Consider the following 20,419-nt stretch of genomic DNA (forward strand, 5'->3'; position numbering starts at 1 on the left):
AAAAGGCTTCCAGTGATTAGATTAAGCATCACTCATTAGAGAAAACACTCCCCTTGGCTGATTACAAATGGGATCAGCTATGGATGTAGCTGACGTGGTCATGACTTAATTCTATGAAATATCCTCATAGCAAAAGACAGTGAGCACTTGTCTAACCAGAAAAACAGATACCACCACCTGGCCAAGTTGACACATGAGCCTGACCATGACACCTGGTTTGTTTCCATCTTTTAGCACTTGTGAATAATCCTGCTACGGGCATTGATGCACAACTATCTGTCTCATTCACAGCTTTTTCTTCCTTTGGGTATATACATAGAAGTGGGATTACCATGCCATATAGTATTCCTATATTTAAATTGCTGAGGCTCTGCCAAACTGTATTCTTCACTGGTTGCACCACTTCACATTTCAGTCAGAAAATATACAAGTGTTCCTATTTATCTGTATCTTTGCCAAAACTTATTTCCTGTTTTTATTTTTAATAATAGCCATCCTAGTGGGTATTAGGTAGTGTCTAATTTTGGCTTTAATTTGTATTTCTCAATGGTTACTGATGTTGAGCTTCTTTCCTGTTTTTATTGGCCATCTCTTTTTTTTTGGAGAAATATCTATTCAAGCTATTTGTCCATTTATTAATTGGGCTATTTGTATTTTTGTTAAATAGATTTCTTTTTATATTCTGGCAATTTAACCCTTGTCAGACATATTGCTTTCAAATATTTTTTCCTACTCATAAGTTTTCTTTTCCTTTTTTGACATTGAACTTTTATATACAGAACTTTTTAGCTTTGGTGAAGTACATTTTACATATATGTTATCTTTTGTTACCTGTAATTTAGGTTTAAAGTTTAAGATTTCATTGCCTTATACAAGGTTGTGAAGTTTTGTTCTAGGAGTTTTATTGTTTTAGCTAATTATGTTTTGGCATCTGGTTCATTTTGAGTTGATTTTTGTATATGGTGTGTGGTAGGAGTCAACATTGATTCTTTTGCATGTGGATATCCAGTTTCTCAGCACCACTTATTGAAGATACGATTCTTTTCCGATTGATTATCCTTGGCATCCTTCTCAAAAATCAACTGTCCATAGATCTGAGGGTTTAATTTATGAATTCTCAATTCTATTCACTTGGTCTATTTATCCACCCTTGTGACAATACCATACTGTTTTGACCAATATAATTTTGTAATAAGCTTTAAAGTCAGGAAAGTCTGAGTCCTCTAACTTGTTCTTTCTGAATGATTTGTCTATTCAGTTCCCAGTATAAATTTTATAATTGGCTTTTCCATTCCTGCAAAAAAGGCTGTTAGAATTTTGATTGGGATTGTGTTGAATCAATAGATTGCTTTGTGTAGCACTGATATTTTAACAATTTTTTATTTTCCAATCAATTTACATGGAATAGTTTTCCTTTTGTTTAGGACTTATTTAATTTATTTCAGCAATATTTGGTTTTCTGTCCTTAAATCGTAGGTTACATATATTTATATTTATGAATATATAAAAATATAAAATATAAAAATATAAAAATAAAATATATTTACATATATTTATATTTATAAAAAATATAAACATATATTTACAATATTTGGTTTTCAAGTCCTTAAATCTTAGGTTACATATATTCCTGAATATTCAATTCTTTGGTTTTTACTCTAAATGGAGCTGGTATCTTGGTTTCATTTTTGGATTGTTCATTGCTGGTGTGAAAAAATAATTGATTGAACTTGTGTCCTGCATTTTGCTGAATTTGTTTACTAGTGCTAGGGCTTTCTTGTAGATTTTTGGATTTGGGGGGGGTATTCTATACATTAGATAATGTCACCTGCCTATAGGAAAATATTTATTTCTTCCTTTCCACATTGAATGTTTTCATTTCTTTTCCTTGACTACTTACCTTCATTAGAGCTTCCACTTAAATGTTGTGCAGCAGTAGTGAAAATGGACTTGCTTTTTTGTTCCTCATTGTATGGAAATGTTTCTGCTTTTTGCCATTGAGGATACTTTTAGCCATTAGCACAATAGGGTTTATCATGATAAGGAAATTTCCTTCTAGTTATTCTAGTTTTCTGAGTATTTTTAACCAGAAAGGGTACTGAATTTTGTGAATTGACTTTTGTGTATCAATTGAGATGATCATGTGTTTTCCACTTTCATTCTATTATTGTGCTAAATTACATTAATTGGTTTCCTAATGCTGAACAATCCTTGCATTCCTGGCACAAATCCCAATTGACCATGTGGTAGAATCCTTTTACTATGCTGTTGGATTTGTTTTGCTGATATTTTGTGGAAGAAATTTGCATCTGTGTTCATAAAAGATATTGGTCTGTAATTTTCCTTTCTTGTGATAACTTCATCTGACATTGGTATTGGGTTGAATCCATTCTCATAGAATGAGTTAGAAAGAAATCCTCCCTCTTAAATATTTTTGAAGAGTTTGGGGAACTTTTGTCTTAATTGTTCCTTGTTCATTTGGTAAAATTCAGCAGTGAAACCATCTGGTCCTGGGCCTTTCTTTGTTGGGAATTATTTTATTACTGATTCATTCTCTTCACTTGTCATTGGTCTGCTGGGGTCTTTTATATTTTCTTAAGTCAATTTATGTAATTTGTACATTTCAAGGGATTTGTCCATTTCATGCAGGTTATCTAATTCATTGGGGAATAATTGTTCCTACTATTCCCCTATAATCCTTTAATTTCTGCAAGACCAGAAGTGTCCTCAATTTCATTTTGGATTTTATTTATTTGCATCTTCTCTCCTTTTTTTCTTTGTCAGTCTAGCTAAAGTTTGTCAAATTTATGAATTTTTTTCAAAGAATTAAACTTTTGGTGTCTGTTTTAGTTTGTTAAAGTTGCCAGAATGGAAAACACCAGAAATGGAATGGCTTTTAAATAGGGAATTTTTTAAATTGCAAGTTTGCAGCTCTAAGGCTATAAATATGCCCAAACTAAGGCATATAGTGAAAGGTACCTTGGTGCAAAGAAGGACGGTGGTTCTAGAACAACTCTGTGAGCTGGGAGGCGTATGGCTTGCATCTGCTGGGGTCTGGCTTCTCTTTTCAAAATCTTCCCCAGGGACATTTTCTTTCTTCATGTCTAAAAAGTCTCTGGCTGTATGGGCCCTGTCAGCATCAAAACTTTTTCCAAAATGGTTCCTTCTTAAAAAACTCCAGTAAGCAATACACCTTGAATGGGTGGAGACACATCTCCACAGAAACTATCTAAGCAAAGATTACCACCCCAATGAGTGGGTCACATTCCCAGAGAAACAATAAAAAAAAGGATCCCACCCCACAATATTAAATGAGGATTAAAGATCACAGCTTTTCTGGGGTACACAACAGTTTCAAACTGGTACAGTTTCATCGATTCTCCTGATTCCTTTTGTATTCTCTATTGAATTTATCCCTTTGCTAGTATTCATCATTTCTTTCCTTCTACTAATTTTAGTTTTAGCTCTCTTCTTTTGCTAGTTCCTCTAGATGTGAAGTTAGGTTAGTGAATTTATATCTTTCTTCTCATTTCATATTCACATTCATACCTGAAAATTTCCTCTGAGTACTGCCTTCACTGCATCCCATAGGTTTGGTGTGTTGCATTTTTGTTTTTATTTGTCTTAAAATATTTCCTAATTTCCCTTGTGATTTCTTCTTTGATCCATTATTTAAGAGTACATTGTTTATTTTCCACAAAATTATGCATTTTTCAGTTTTCCTTCTGTAATTGATTACTTGTTTCATTCCATTTTGGTAGAAGAAGGGGCTCATGTGTTGTCTGTGTTTTAATTGTTTCAGATGGGAGAATAAATCTGGTCCCTGGTACTTCATCTTCACTGAAAGCAGCAGTCTCAAGATTGTGTTTATTAATTCTGACTCACTGCTATTTTCTGTTTGGGGAGTAATTTCATTATGATGGACAATGCCAATATTTTTTATTATGTAGCTTATGGTTCATCTTAAGACAGGGAAAACTAGGACCTGTGCACCAAATACAACCCATAGATTGTTTTTTGTTTGGAGCCAATAATGGTTTTCAAAGTTTAAAGGTTATAAAATAAATAAATAAACAGGTAATTATGCAACAGAGGTTGATGTTTGGTGGTTTCTTAAAAATATAAGCATACATCTATTGCAGTGAGATCAATAGTGGTCCATGTCCTATTCTCAGGTCCTGTGAATATTACTTATGAATCAAAAGAATGAATGTTATCTGTATGGTAAAATATGAGATTTAGTTAAGTGTGTGTAGAGGAATAATCTTGTAGACCCTAAATGCAATCCTATGCCTCTTATAAGAGGAAGTTTTGATGTGACAAAGGAGGCAGGGAATGGAGAGATGTGGGCACAAGCCATAGAATATCCTGCCACCAGAAGTTGGAAGATGTAAAGTTGTGGGTATGTATATTCTTGGCAGCTTTATTTGTAATAGTGAAATAATGGAAGCAATGAAATGTCCAACACATGAATAAATAAATACATTTTTGTATACCTAGCCCATGGATTTCCACTCATCAATAAAAATGAATGAAGTGTTCAAATATGCAATGCCATGTAAAAAACTCAAAAAATAATTTTGCTGAGTAAAAGAAGCCAATCAAAATAGAGTACATACCATAAGATTTAATTTATATAAAATTCTAGAAAATACAAACCTATTCTAAAGTGACAGAAAACATATCAGTGGTTGCTTGGGAGTAGAAAGAGAGGTACGGGGGGTTTACCAAGGGACACGAGGAAACTTTTGGAAGTGATGAAAATGTTGATTATCTTGACTGTGTTGATGGATTCCTTGTATTTACTTAGACAAAATTTATCAAATTATCCAGTTCATTCTTTGTCAAACATGACTGTATAAAGTCATTTAGAAAAAAAAGTTAAAAACACCTCAAAACCTCCTCAAATGAATACTTCCATGCTTCAAAGGAGTTTGTCAAAAGGGTGAAAAGACAGCCAATTCAATGGGAGAAAATATTTGAACACCACATGCCTGATAAGGGTTTGATATCCCAAATATATGAAGAAATTTTACACCTCAACAATAAAAAGATAATTAACACAATGGATAAAAGACATGAATAGACATTTCCCCAAAGAAGAAATAGAAATGACTAAAAAACACATGAAAAGATACTCATCTTCATGCACTCTTATGGAAAATCCAATCAAAACTGCAGTGAGATAATCATTTCATACCCACTGGAATGGCTGCTATTAAACAAACAGGAAACTGCATGTGTTGGAGAAGATGTGGAGAAATGGGAACGCTTATGCATTGCTGGTGGAATGTAAAATGTTATAGCCACTGTGGAAGATAAGGTTTCTTCAGAAAATGAAATTTTGAGTTGTCTAATGACCCGGCAATCCCACTACTCAGTACACACCCAGAAGATCTGAAAGCAGGGATGTGAACAGACATTTGCAAAGCAGTGTTCATAGCGCCATTATTCACATTGACTGGAAACAACCCAGGTGTCCATCAACTTGATGGATGTGGGCACAAGCCATAGAATATCTGGAGCCACTAGAAGCTGGAAGATGTAAAGTCGTGCATATGTATGTTCTTGGCAGCTTTATTTGTAATAGTGAAATAATGGAAGCAATGAAATGTCCAACACATGAATGAATAAATACATTTTTGTATACCCAGCCCATGGATTTTCACACATCAATAAAATTGAATGATGTATTCAAATATGCATATTATGGAATTTTACTCAGCACTAAGAAGGAATGAAGTTCTAACGCATGTGACAACATATATGAACCTTGAGGACATTATATTGCATGAAATAAGCCAGATACAAAAGGACAAGCGCTGTATGATTTCACTAATATGAACTAGTTATAATATGTAAACTCATAGTCATAAAATCTAGAATATAGGTTATCAAGAGATAAAATAAGTCTAGATAATGTGGAGAAGTTGCTTAATATGTACAGCATATTTAATTAGGTTGAACGTATATGTTTGGAAGTGGATAGAGGAGACGGCAGCACATTACTGAATAAGTAATAGCACTGAATTTTCTGCAAACATGGTTCAAAGGGGCTGTTTAGAGCTATAGGCATCACCAGAAGGAAAGCTAGAGGTTAAAATATGGGAATGTATAGCAGTAAACCTTGTGGTTATATTTATATCCACAAATATAAAATAACTTCTTTCATGAACCAGAACAAATGTGCCACAATTTTACAAAGAGTTAATAATAAAGTGATATGGGAAAATATGTACATATTGCAAACTACAGACTGTGGTTAAGAATAATATTTTAATATTCATTCATCAACAGTAACTAATGAACCATACCAAAGTTAGGAGTCAGTAACTGGTGAGGGGAAAGGGTATGGGGTGCGTTGGATTTTCTTTTTGATGTCTATTTTTCTTTTTCTTTTTGGAATATTGAAAATGTTCTAAAATTGGTTATAGTGATTGAACAACTATGTGATGATAGTATGAGTCATTGATTGTATACTTTGGATGAATTATGTGGCCTGTGAATATATCTCAATAGAAGTTGCATTAAAAAAAAAAAACACCCCAAATACAGAATCTTAGTGTTTTGGATAAACTATGCAGAAAGAAAGACAGTAATTGGATATGCATATGGATTTAATAAAAGCCTATAGTATAAAATATTCTATTTTGTTAACTAATTACAAATGTTTATCTCAGTTATGGTTGCAGGAACTTTTGATTTTTCCCCATTATGTCATTACACTTTTATTCCTCCCCTAGTGTATCTCCACTTTAATTTGTGTTGTTGGATATAAAGAAGAAACAGACTTCTAAATTTTAACCAGGGCAAACACAAAGCCACTGATATTTGTGTAGTTGCTATGACTACTACACATAACTAAATAATAGGTCTAAATCCTGTTTACAATGGAAAAGAAAATGTTCCTGTTTTGCAACTATACTTTTACTTATTGAAACAACTAAACATCCCTATTTAATCAATGTGTAACTAAATAAAAGTTCATATTCATAAGAGTATAAAACTAATGCAATACATGAAGTATGAAATAAAGAGGTAAAATTATACAGCAAAACAAATTTAGTGTGCATAGCCTTGAAGCATTATCCATGATTTTATCAAGTGGTACACATATAAATATATATATGATCATATTAAACTTCTGTTTATATTCTTATTTTTGGAAACCCATCTTACCAACATTCTCTGGCAATGGAATGAAAAAGATGTTTTGTAAAGACTAAGAGGTTAATATTTCTAAATTTCCTCATTAGCACAAAATGTCATATAAATGCTAATCTTATTAACTAATTTTAAAGTGAATCTCAATATTTTTGCATTTTAATGAAACTTTTTTCTTTGCAAAAACTCAATGCATATTTCCAACATTAAGTAGGTCTGAAAATATACCTAAAAAATAGAATGAGTGTAGTAGACCAGTCTTCCAGTGACTGAAACACTAGCTGTTACTTAATAAGACAAGTTTGGAAACTATTAATTCCATAAGCGTTAAATATATAATTTGGCCTACTGGAAAAGGACCTGACTTTTTTGTTCCCAAGGAAATTCAAAATAATTAATATGCCATCTACGAATGGAAAACTTTTAAGGGACTATATCAATTATTAGAAACTTTGGGAACTTGATTTATAATTTCTTACTGTGATATTTATTTTATTGAATAGGTAAGAATTTAGACTTCATTATTAACCAGCTATTTCATTGTGATGTTTTTGGTGATGTCTGTTCAAATTATCTCTTAAAAATATAAATGTGTATGTATATTATAATATTCAAAAAAGTATGATGCACCATGCAAAAAAAAAAAAAAAAAGCATGATGTACTGAAAATAAAGTCATTTTCTATTCCCTGTTCTTCACTCACTGGTTCATTTCTTGTGATTCCCCACACAAATGGTCATATACTGAACACTTCCCTGCCATCTTTGTATCCCTTTCAATATATCTTTTTTTGCTAGTTTGTTAGATATTTTAGTTTATAATTAAAATAGGTAACACAAACCAGTTGATATAACCAAGAGTTATACAAATAACTGTTTATAAACTTCACAAGGAAAACTATCCATGTATCTGGTGGCTGAGCTCCCAACGTAGGGTGGAGACCAACCATATGGCTCTTCTTTTAGGAGGCAGGAGACCGAGGCTGTGGAGGATAGATGGGTGGGGCTGCTCTGAATGGAAGGGATATAGCACTTCACAAAGAAAACACAAACTCATGAAAACACTTAAGAAAGAGCCTCATTTCTTTAAATTCTTTCCTTAATGTGTACAAAAGTGCTTCATTCATTGCAGACAATGTCAACAAGAATTCCCCTGTGGGTACCCCTGCATGCTCTGGCATCTCTGCTATACTTACCTAGGAGAAGATCTGCTGGATTATTCAGCTTGGGTTATGGTGAAGATGTGACCAATTTTAAGGAAGAAGAGGAAGAAAGGGAGTACATATGTGAAGCGCACATGCTGTAGCTTGCTAGGGCTGCTTCAGCAACACACCACCAACGAGGTGGCTTAAACAACAGCAAGGCATCATCTCACAGTGATGACAGCCAGAAGTCCAAAATCAAGGTGACCAAAGCAGGCCACACTTGCTCTTTAATTTAGGGGACAATCTGCTCCATGCCTCTTCTAGTTCTCTGCTCAGGCATGGCATGGAGTCCTGCCCACATCTGTCTCTCTCTGTCCAAATGTCCTCACTTATAAAGATGGACATAAGTCACATGGGATTAAGGACCCAGCCTGCTCCAGTATGACCAGATTTTAAATTGTCTAATCTCAAGTGTAATAACCTTATTTCCAAAGAAGTTTACAGCTAGGGTGAGTACTTTAGGGCATATCTTTGTGGGGAGCTAAATTCAATCCATGACAAAGGAAAACTAGAGGAGGATTTGTTGGGGGTGGCTTTGCCCTGACATAGAAGAGAGCCCCAGGTGGGGGTGGGGGGTGGGGGGTGGGAGACGGGGTGGCAGGGTTGGAGGACAAACAGGAGGGAACCTGGGAGAGTTCTGCCCTCCCTTCCCCACGATTTCCTTAGGACAAACAGTGCCAGCTCCACACCTGCCAAAAAACTAAGGCTGAGTCTGAGAGAGTAAGACCAGGGCAATTCAGTGCTTCTGAAGACTGGAAAAGCAGGCTGGGACCAAATGGCAAATGCGCAGAGCAGGACTGACCCACAGACACTCAGGGCAGAATCAGTGGAGGGTTAACCAGGGAGGGACTGACTGAGTCATCCTCCTCTTGAGTCACTGGATAAAAGAGGAAGAAAACCTGAGGAGTAGTTTTGTGCAGGGTGGAGGGTCAGATATTTTGGGTGTCTCTCCCATTGAAGCTTGCTCAAATGGACATCTTATTTTTCCTCTACTCATGCCTGACAAAAGAGTCTGCAGGTTAAAATAAAAATATTTTTTGAAGAGCACAATGAAAGATAAAGAAATTGAAATGGAGTTACTCTGAGATTTAGAAAGGGGTCAGGAGATCATTCTGGAGATGATTCTTATATAAATATCATCCAGATGTCACAAACTGCCAAAGTACGAAAAGGCTTAAGCAACAATGTTCCTCAAAACCCCAAGGGCACCATAAAACAAAGCATAAGACAACAAATTTGTTAGGTCTCAGAAAGAAAATTCCTAGAGCAAAAGGAACTCTTGAGGCAGAGTCCCCCTCAGCCCTCTCCTCAGCATCCTTGGCAGGTCTAAGGGTCCAGATATAAACCTGTTACAAACCCCCATTCACTCCGGAAACAGCACATCACCTAGTGGATACCCTTCCGTCCTGGCATCACTGTCTCTTCAAAACACACCTCCCAGAATGAGGAGCTGGAGCCAATTTCTCTTCCTTCCTGCTGGCTCCCCAGGCAGGAGCCAATTTCTCCCTTTTGCTCCCCCCCCATCACCTCCCTGCTTTACTCCTTCAATAAATCTGTTAGTTTTTAACTTGCTGTCTTGTGTGGAATCCTTAATAACTCCATGCCTAACATCTGGTGCCAAAGTCTGGGAATGGAGATTAGACTGAGGTTTGAGTTTCCAGTCCCTTGGGGCAAAGGGAGCAGCCTCCCAGTCACTCTGTTCCTGAACCAGATGGTCACTGTAGTTTCCATGTGATTGATGGCTTGAGTTCACTGGCTCAGACCACCTTAATGTAACACCAGCTCACATCCATGGCACTCAAATATCTACAAGTACTTTGGCCCTAGGCAAGTGATGTCTCTCTGCCCAGACCCTCCCCTTGAGCATTTTGTGTCCTGTGGATGGCTGCCCCATGAGATTTGAGCCCACTTTAGCATGGCACTCCGGCAATACAATTTGGCCACAACAGACTTTAAACAACAAAAATGCTGGCTGGAAAAAAGCACTTTCAATTGGCAAATTCTCACTGAACTTAAAAATGTTATATGGTGTAATGGTAAATGGTCTGAAATTTCCTATACCCTAGCCTTCTGGGCCCTTAAATCTCACCCTTCTCTGTGTCGATCTGTTGTATCATACAAAATACTTCTTCTCCACAAAAATCCTTCTAAGCTTTCTACTTCCCCTGCGAAGGTTATTAACCACCCCCAACAAATATCTTTAATACTGAGGAGTCTTACATAAAAAAGTCTTCTAAGCCTTCTTCCCCTCCCCCTATGGAGGTGTCCTTCAATTACTTCTCCTTCTTCAATCCCACTGACTATCCCCCCATCAAAGCCTAACAAATTATAAGTTAATTATTATTTTTTGTTTTTTGTTTTTAATTTTTAATCCATGTGTTTTACTCATCTGTCAATAAGGTAGACAAAAAGAGCATCAGACACAAGGTTTTCACAATCACATAGTCACATTGTGAAAGCTGTATCATTATACAATCATCTTCAAGAAACATGGCTACTGGAACACAGCTCAACATTTTCAGGCAGTTCCCTCCAGCCTCTCCATTACACCTTAACTAAAAAGGTGATATCTATTTAATGCATAAGAATAACCTCCAGGATCACCTCTCAACTCTGTTTGGAATCTCTCAGCCATTGACACTTTATTTTGTCTCATTTCACTCTTCCTTCTTTTGGTCGAGAAGTTTTTCTCAATCCCTTGATGCTGAGTCTCAGCTCATTCTAGAATTTTTGTCCCACATTGCCAGGAAGGTCCACACCCCTGGGAGTCATGTCCCACATAGACAGGGGGAGGGTGGTGAGTTTGCTTTCTGTGTTGGCTGGAAAGAGAGGCCACATCTGAGCAACAAAAGAGGTTCACTTGGGGGTGACTCTTAGGCCTAATTTTAAGTAGACCTGACCTAATCTTGGTGGGGTTAAGTTTCATATGAACAACCCCCAAGACTGGAGGCTCAGCCTATAGCTTTGGTTGTCCACACTGCTTGTGAGAATATCAAGAATTCTCCACTTGGAGAAATTGAATTTTCCCCCTTTCTCACCATTCCCCTAAGGAAATTTTGCAAATATTTTTTTATCCACTGTTCAAATCACTCTGGTTTTTATCAGGGCATCACTTTGGGAAAACCTACAAAATCTCATGCGCTACTTTAAAACTTTAACTTATGTGTGAGACTAAAGCAAAAAATGCTTATTTGGTAAAAAATTTATATTTTGACTAGTGCGTTTTCTAATATAACTTATGCAAACAGCTTAATTGAACACCATAGTACATGGAACCTTGAGTTGGTTAATCATTAAGTTAATGTGATAAGTGTTTTACGTCTATTTAGTTGTTAATTAATGCATTTGGTGTGTGTTCTCTACAGGATTTAAGGCCCTGGCCTAAATTTGTCTGTTGACTATACTCCTAAAAGATAAGTAATCCAATGCTTAATTAATATTTAATAAAGTTAAGTAAACCTATTTTAATGCTAACTGGTGTGTTACCTGGTTATAGTAGAAATTAATATCTGTTTTAAGAAGTTAACACCTATTTATTAGCTAGTGTGTTCAGTCTATTTATTAATTGATGTGTTCCTGCACTTGTATTAGTCAAATATTCTTAACTGGTTACCAATTATGAAAGTTCTTTTATGGTCAAAGTCAAAATTTTTTTTTAATGGGTCTGTCTATAAAATTATTTTTTTAATTTTAATATCAAATAATATACTAATGCAAAACTAAAATTTAGTTTTCTCTCTATTATAGTAACAAAGTTTTCTTGGACTATTGGCCTGCTTTAACTTCTAAAAAAGTTATAAAGTCTTTTCTAAGTAATCAGTGTAAAAAGAAGAAAGTCTGCATTTTATCAAAACAACTTCTTACATTTTATATTAACTTTATCATACCCTTGGCTGTGTAAGAAAAATGAATCATCTCATTGTTTAAAAAGGCTAAGTTTTTTCCCTCAGCTTTGGTTAAAGTATTAGAACCAAATATTGTTTCAAACTTAAAAATTTTTAACCTTTAGCTGTCTAAAAGTCAAACTCTAAAAAATATCTTTTTATTACAACTGTAACACAAAACTTGTTCTTTAACTTTACAAAAATAAAATATTAAAAATAAAATTCAGGCGGGCCACGGTGGGTCAGCAAGCAGGTAAATCAATATACAAGGTAAAAAAATAATAGTCTATATGTTAAAGTTTAACTTTTGTGAAAAATAACAAAAAAATTGTTTATTTTGTCCAAAATTTGCAGTAATTTAATCTGTCTAATAAATTAAACAACCTAATTCAGCTTTATTTAATATAAAATCTGGAATAAGGAGCAAAATCTTAATGTTTTATTCAGAATATTGGGGCAAAAAATAAAAAAGTGTCTTCAAAGTCCCTTGAAAAACTGAGAAAAATAAAACTATTAAGAATTCCCCAGGTAGCCAAGGCCTCAATTTTAAGGCTTGCTTTTATAAAACTTATTTCTGCAACAATAAACAAAATCTACTCAAAATTAGTGCCTAAGAGCCATCTCCAGAAAATCTCTGCTGTTCATCGAATGTGTTCTCTCTCTAAGCCAAACTCTAAGCTTCCCCCCAATGTGTGACATCATTTCCAGGATTGTAAGCCTGGCATTGTCAGCATGAAACATAGTGGGCCCTGACATCACAAAAAATAGCTGACCCTGGCACTGTGAGACATAAGCTCCAAAAATAAAACTGGCCCTAACATCATGCATAAACTGACTAAAAGGGGGAAAAATAGAATTTCAGTGGCTAAAAAATTTCAAATTGAGTCAAGAGGTTATCCTGCAGGTTACTCTTATGCAAGCTTCAGCCAAATATCGCAAACCCCGACAATATGGCAAACCCAAACCAACTGTGTTCCTAAATACCTTGAGAATATCCAATGCTCTATAAAACTTTAATTATTAAGTTTGTTTTTCAAAAACTTGAAACTTCCAAGTTATTCCAATGCCAAAAAAAGCTCTAAAACACACAAATGCTAAACTCTCCAAAAAAAAAACAACCAATTTCATCATTCATCCCTTTGCCTTTCTCTCTTTCATTCTTTTCCAACCGTTTATGAGCTATTCTGCTGCCCCTCATTGGGCCCTTAATTATCCTTTCATTAATTTTCCTCCTAGACCCCTGCATCTTATCATGTCTATCTAGAGTTATTCACAGGCAAATAGCAGCCGTAACCAACCAGCAGAATTCTTAACACCTACTTCTGCTACAGCTCCTGTCACAGTGAAAATGTTGCTTTCAACCAGTCCTAACAGAGAACACCCAAAAAAACCCAACTATGCCTTGCTCAGCTCAAAGCAATCTCCCCCCCCCCACACACACACAACTATACCCTTTTGTCTGCAGGAAGTCATCAACAAAAGAACACAATGCTTCTATTCCTTCAAAAATTGCTTCGAGCTAAGCTAAGGCACTAACACAAACCCAACATCAGCTTCACTCAATTTTATTTAAAAAAAAAAGGCAGGAATGTTAGGTCTCAGAGAGAAAATTCCAAGAGCAAAAGGAACTCGATGCAGAGCCCCCCTCCTCAGCATTCTCGGCAGGTCCAAGCATCCAGATATAAATCTATTATATTCTCCCATCCAATCAGGAAGCAACATACCGCCTAACGGGCACCTTCCCCTCCTGGCATCACTGTCAGTTTAAACACAGCTCCCAGAACAAGGAACTGGGGCCATTTTCTCTTTCTTCCTGCTGGCTCCAACACAGGAGCCAATTTCACACTCCTACCTGCTTTCTCCCTTTCACTCTCCCACCTACTTCCTCCTTACTTTATTTCTTTAATAAATCTATTAATCTTTAACTCAGTGTCTCATATGGAATCCTTAACAGCTCAGGGCCTAACAGAACTCTGTTAACAAGATCTAAACTAAAGGACAATTGGAGTACCCCAAATATTTTGTTGATAACCACAAATATTTATCCAATCATCTTTTTGCTTTTAAAATCCCTTGCCTAGAAATGCCAAAATTGGCCATGGTTTGGGTTCTCTACATGAAACTGTGCTGCCTGAATTATAATTCTAAGACCCTCAAATAGTTTATTATAACTTGGCTGACCACAACATACTGAAAAGAAAAAAAAATAATAATAATAGTACATTTGATTCTTGGTGCCTGTCCATGCAAAAAATACATATATAATAATAATAAGACATATGCAGAATCAGATCCTCTTCAGGATTGAGTTCCCATTTCCCAAGCTGCTGCAGTTTTGGGCTGAGAGCTTTCCGTGGAGTCCCTTGAGAAAAATGATCTTCTGCCAAGGTTACACCCTTCTCCTAAACAGGTAACCCAAACACATCGCTGGACCAAAAGGGAGGATTATAGCTCAGTCTTCCTGCCCCAGAACCTCCCGTTCTGCACTGGTATCAAAATTCAAACCTTCCTGCCACTGAATCCTGCTTCCCTCCCACCTCTGGGTGTTCTTCTTGGAGTACTCCATTAAACATTCTGTACTGGAGTCTCAGAGATTCAGAGACTATTTCCTGGAGAGCTGGACCTAGGAATATACAGGATTACATTTTCTGTAAGAAACAGTAATATTTTCCCCGGCGGAATCGAAGAAACTACGTGATATTAAAAAGATAAAGGAAATCCCCCTTTTGTTTTGACACTTGGACAGACATTAGTGAAAATTCTTTTAATAACAGCCCATTTAAAGTCTCTGTAAATGACCCTCTGGACATAAGCCAAATGAAGAAACATTTATCCTAAGAAATCCACTAAAACTCAGTAAGAACTAGCGAGTCTCTGTTATTTGAGCCAAGTCATCTTCTTCCATCCCTCTTCCTCACTCAGGGAGGTAGTAACGCCACTTCACATAGGTGCAGACAAGAACCCAGGGTTCTTTTTCTACCACCCCCACCCCCACCTCCATCTCCCAATCGGAGGGATCTGGACCTTTCCAGACAGGGCCAGGCACCACATTACTCATCCTGCTCCTGTTTATCTGTTGCAGAGGTTAAGTTCTGGGCAAGTGCGGCCAAGAGGTGGAGGGTCCCTTCTTCTGCCCTGTTTGCAGTGGTGAGACTAGAGGCTCTGCTGTGGAAGTGGCACCACTGGTAATACTGGGATCTGATTGCCTTTGCACAGTTTATGGGATGCATATCAGATGGAGACAAGCCAAAGGAAGGGCCCTGGGGCTGCTGCCCCAATCCACCAAGTATGCATCTCTTAAAGTGGAGGTGCCACTCAGACAGAAACTTGCATTTGTGGCTACTCTTGGGGGTAGCAATCTTCCTGGGGAGAGAAGCAAGCTGTAAAACTAATAGCTCCTAACCTTTCACTAAAGACACTGACTCCTTTTGCATCAGATTGTGGAGACCTTTATGATTAAGGGTATTCTCAAACAGTTGAAGTTGTTGTGAAAGGCAATTAAGGGGAGATTGATAAATCCTTTGGAGATAGAGGCTAAACTGAAGAATCTTCCTTGTGTCACAACAAATCTCAAATACTAACTGCAGGAACTATTGCCTCAAAGGAGGAGAAATTTGTTCAATTTAGTCTGGGAAGCAATTAATGCCTCAGGGCATTGTTGAAAGCAACAGAACAATCAGCCCGTAATTCATAGACATTTACAGCTGAGGGAGGTCAGGCAAAATGACAAAGAGAGCCCTGGCAATACCATCTTCCACCAGGGTGACTGAGGACACACAACCAAAGCTGTAACCCTTGAGGAGCAGCTAGCGAGGCTTCAACACTGCAGGGGATGTGGAGAAATAGACTTTATTAAAATAATCCTGTCAGCTACTAAACAATAAATGAGCAACTAGGAATAGCAATTCCCAGAGTGGATAGAGTGGGGGACAAAGTTGCTACAATATATTGTCTAAAATGCTCAACTTCCAACAAAAACTTTTGACCCATGCACTGGAAAAATAAGAGATAGCAAAAACTGCCTGTAAAAGCAACCAGATGCTGGATTTAGCAAAGATTTATGGGTAGTCATTGTAAATTTGTTACAGAACTAAAGAAAATGATGATTAAAAGAAAGTATGATGACAATGCCTCATCAAGTAGAGAATATCAATAAAGAGATAGACTGACCAAAAAAAAAAAAAAAATGAAAACTAAGTGGAAATTCTGGAATAAAAATAGAATAAATTCACTGACAAGAAAAATTCACTAGAAGGGCTCACCCTTCTTGGAATTCCCATTTTCAATTTAACAGCCATCCCAAGCAAGGTATTTTCTTTAACCCATCATTCTGATTTGTTCAGGAAATGATTAGTGTTTTACTTTTGTAGAGTTGGTACAGGTTATATAAAAAGTGTGGGAGGGGGAAGGAACCCTAAGACCCATAACAAAAGTTCCTTTTTCCTTGCACACACCTAGCCCTCCCCCACACCCCCACCTAACCCTCACTCAGATTGACACCTGAAAAGAATCAAGGAAAAGCGCCACTCATCAATCCTTTATTAGCAGAACTGGAGGTGGAAGGGCCTCTCCAAGTCCTTATAATGCAAGGTCTTGTCCTCAGAGGGCTTCTCCTTTGTAGAATGCCTGCACTCAGCTGCTTTGAGCATGTACTTTCGCTATGCATTCAAGTTCTTGGCTGTAGACACTGACTAGTCCTTGGATCCTTTGGCTATGCCCACTAATTAGTCCTTGGATTCTTTCCTGCAGCTCAGTTAAGAATCTTCATAGCATCAAGTCCTGGTTGAAAGCTCAACTTCTCCCAGAACTCTCTGGGCTCTCCAGCATCTAGGCAAGAGCTCCTGGGGCTCTGCACCTGCAAGATTTGTAAGCTGTTTGGCTGTACACAATGACCAGTCTTGAGTTCTTTCCTGCACCTCAGTCAAGAACCCTCATGGCGCTATGGGGTTCTGAAATCCTCTAGGGCTGTCCAGCCTCAGAGTCAACAGGAAGAATGGCTCCTTTTACTCTACAAGTATGTTTATAAACATTCTAGAATTCACTGAAGCTTCCTAGAGCTTAATTTATTTGTTCCCCACAGCAGCCCTGTGCAGAAACCCAAAAAGGTATCTGCATATGAAGATGCTTCTCTGAAACTAAGACATAGTGATTTTCCACAACAAGAAAATTTCAAATCTAGGAATTTATATTAAACATTTGTTTTACAAAATCAAATACTTGGGTGCACAGGTGGTTCAGGGGTAGAATGCTCGTCTTCCATGCAGGAGACCCAGGTTTGATTTCTGGGTCATGTACTTCCCCGAAAAGAAGCGTTGTGTAGTGGCATTATCATAGCCAATGAGGTTTATCTGGAGCATGATTATTGCTAATTGAAAACTTTTCCCAATACCCCATCGTGATGACTTGAAATATAGTCGGCATTGGCAATTTTTGACAGACTAAGAAAAAAAATCAAACACTTATGTTGTAAGAGTTCAAATGTTCTTTTTATTGGAAAAGCGTCATTGAATTTCAATTATTTCCTTTCTCAGGTGTTTTAGATTCCTAGTCGCTAAAAGAAATACTGTACAACATGGGTTGGCTTAACAGGAATTTATTGGTTCTTGGTTTCAGATGCTGGGAGGCTTGCTTCCTCCCACAGTTGATGTAGTAGTTAGGTTTAGGTCCAACTTGTCGAGGTGATGGTGCCCAGTTGTTATGTTTCTGAGGACTTAAATCGTCAGGATGTGAAATTCGTCTATAGCTGATTGCGACTGCAGTTGGCTGATGGCAGTACCTTCTGCAATGAGTTATGTTTAATTAAATTAGCTGGAGGAATAAAAGGAAGAGTCAGAAGACAGCTCATTGCAGCCCAGCACAGTTCAGCTCAGAGCTCAGAGCTGACACAGTCTCAGATGTTTGGAAATACCCCAAGGAAGAAGCCAGGAGAGAAGGCCAGCAGACATCACTGGGTGACTTCCCCTGTGACAGAGGAAACCAGATGAAAGCTAGCTGCCTTTCCTCCAAGGAACTGTAAATTGGTAACCAAATAAATCCCCTTTATAAAAACCAATCCATTTTTGGTGTATTGCATTCCAACAGCTTTAGCAAAGTAAAATAGTTGGAATCTATGGCTAGCCACCTTAGGGGTTCACTGGCTTTTGCATCACATAGCAATGCACATGGGGCAACTTCTTCCTCTTCTGTTTTCCCTGAAATTCCAGCTTTTTGCTATTCCCTTGGCTTCTTTCTTTCTGTACCCAATTTCTTTTGTTTATAAGGTCTTCAGCCACAGTGGATTAAGGTCCCCCTTCATTCAGTTTGGGCTTACTCTAAATGATCACACTTTCAAAACTCCTATTTACACATGGGCTCACACTCACAGGACAAGGGGGCTGGAACCTGATCATGCCTTCTGTGGGGGACATGATTAAATCTCCACCAACTTTTAAAGAAAATGAGAAATATGGTCTATTTTTTCAAGATTTCAGTCATTTTTATTTAGGAGACTTGGATGAAGGTTAGAGAAGAAGCACACTTTGCCCTCAACTTTATATGGTTTGAATTTTCAAAATATACCTGAATGTTACTTAAAACGCCCCTTGGTTAGATTCATGGCTCTACTGAAATCTTAAATTTTGAGGAAATGCATTGATTTAGGCAAATTGTGATACATATAATAACCAAACTCCAATTTACTGCCAAGCAAAAGTATAACAGAAGATATTGTTTACTCTGTCATTGTTTACTATTACTTCATGTGTTCCTGTGTCCTCACTTCTAATTGTTACTGTTTCCTCCACAGTCTACCATTTACTTTATAATTTATTGGCAAAAGAACATAATCAGCATGACATTTTCCCTGGAATGTTCTGAGTTATATTAAAAAAGCAGCAATAATAATTACATGATAAATTTTTGATAATCTGATTTCATGTATTCATAGCTTTTAACTACAAAGCTCTTAGAAAAACAAATTTATGCACCCAAAAGTGTATCACTTGTAGTTTAAAAGCACTAAACATTTATCCAAATGTCCATTTATTATTCATGATAGTTACATGTATAGCACTCTGATAATTGTGGTTTGATGGTAAGTGCAAGCATAAAGGACTCTAGCTGCTGAAAAGTTTTTCTGTTGAAGTTAAATCACTTAAGATATTTGTCCTTGAAAACTAAATGCATCATTAAAGATAAAGATTGATTATACGTACTTTGTAAGTGTGGATTAGTATAGAAAAACAGCATTTGCTGTCAACATTCACATTTAGAGGTGGCTATAAGACACAGAACTGTGGAAGTAGAGAAGAACATCCCCACGAGGGCACATTATTGATATTGTTTATGAATTTCAAGAAAGAGAGGGATGATGCTGGCAAGCCTGACAAGGCAGAAACAAACATCGGGCCAGTGAACTCTGCTCCACCATCACGGGGGGATTCCCCTATGGCTTGACCTGGGCACAACTTTTACCCAGAAAAACATTCACGGCACAAAATGAAGACAGGAACCATGAACACATCTGGCGTGAATTTACTGTTAAGGTGAAAATGGAAAATGCTGGGAAGGTAAATCCATGCCCTCAGAGTAGCTGAGCTGAACATGAGGTTAGAAGGTCTTCATAGCTACTAAAGTTTACTTAGCAGAGCTTCAAAAGAATAATAAAAGTGTACAGAACTCATTGAGTATATTCACAACCTCATGTTTGTTTGTTTCTTCTTGGAAAATTTGCAAATCTGTAGGAGACATGGTTAAATCCCCTACATTAGACATTCAAGCTCCTTTGAGTGTATATAGGTAAAAGCATATATTTAAAGTGCACTTGGGAATATCTGTGGAGAATTCCTATAACATGGAACCCAGTTACTTGCCAGCAGCTATGATACTTTGCTCTTATTCCCAGTCTGACATTCAAACATATGTTGCAACCGATGGGTATGATATAGAAGAAAGTCTTTGAGCAATAAAGACAAGCATTGCCCCCTACTGGCTGCTTGAGTCTGGGCATTTAAACTCAGATCAGTTTGTTTCTGTAGAAAATGGAGAATGGAACACTTGCATTCAATGGAATCATTGTGAGAATTAAGGAAGGGAGGAAAGTAACAACTTCGGATGTTTCTGAAACATAGAAAGCATGCAAAAGAGGCACTGTTAGGAGCAGTACTACAATTTTTAAAAATTGGATAAT

The 20,419-nt window shown here is 37.0% G+C and overlaps 1 non-coding gene across 1 annotated transcript; it reads left to right on the forward strand.

The window, feature by feature from the left end:
• The first annotated feature begins 17,560 nt into the window (after positions 1 to 17,560).
• LOC143689343 (U4 spliceosomal RNA) lies at positions 17,561 to 17,697 on the forward strand. Its single transcript, XR_013178780.1, has one exon. It is a non-coding gene; the product is annotated as a U4 spliceosomal RNA (small nuclear RNA).
• The last annotated feature ends 2,722 nt before the right edge of the window (positions 17,698 to 20,419 follow it).

Source organism: Tamandua tetradactyla, chromosome 6 (assembly GCF_023851605.1).
Source record: "Tamandua tetradactyla isolate mTamTet1 chromosome 6, mTamTet1.pri, whole genome shotgun sequence".
Lineage (NCBI taxonomy): Eukaryota > Metazoa > Chordata > Mammalia > Pilosa > Myrmecophagidae > Tamandua > Tamandua tetradactyla.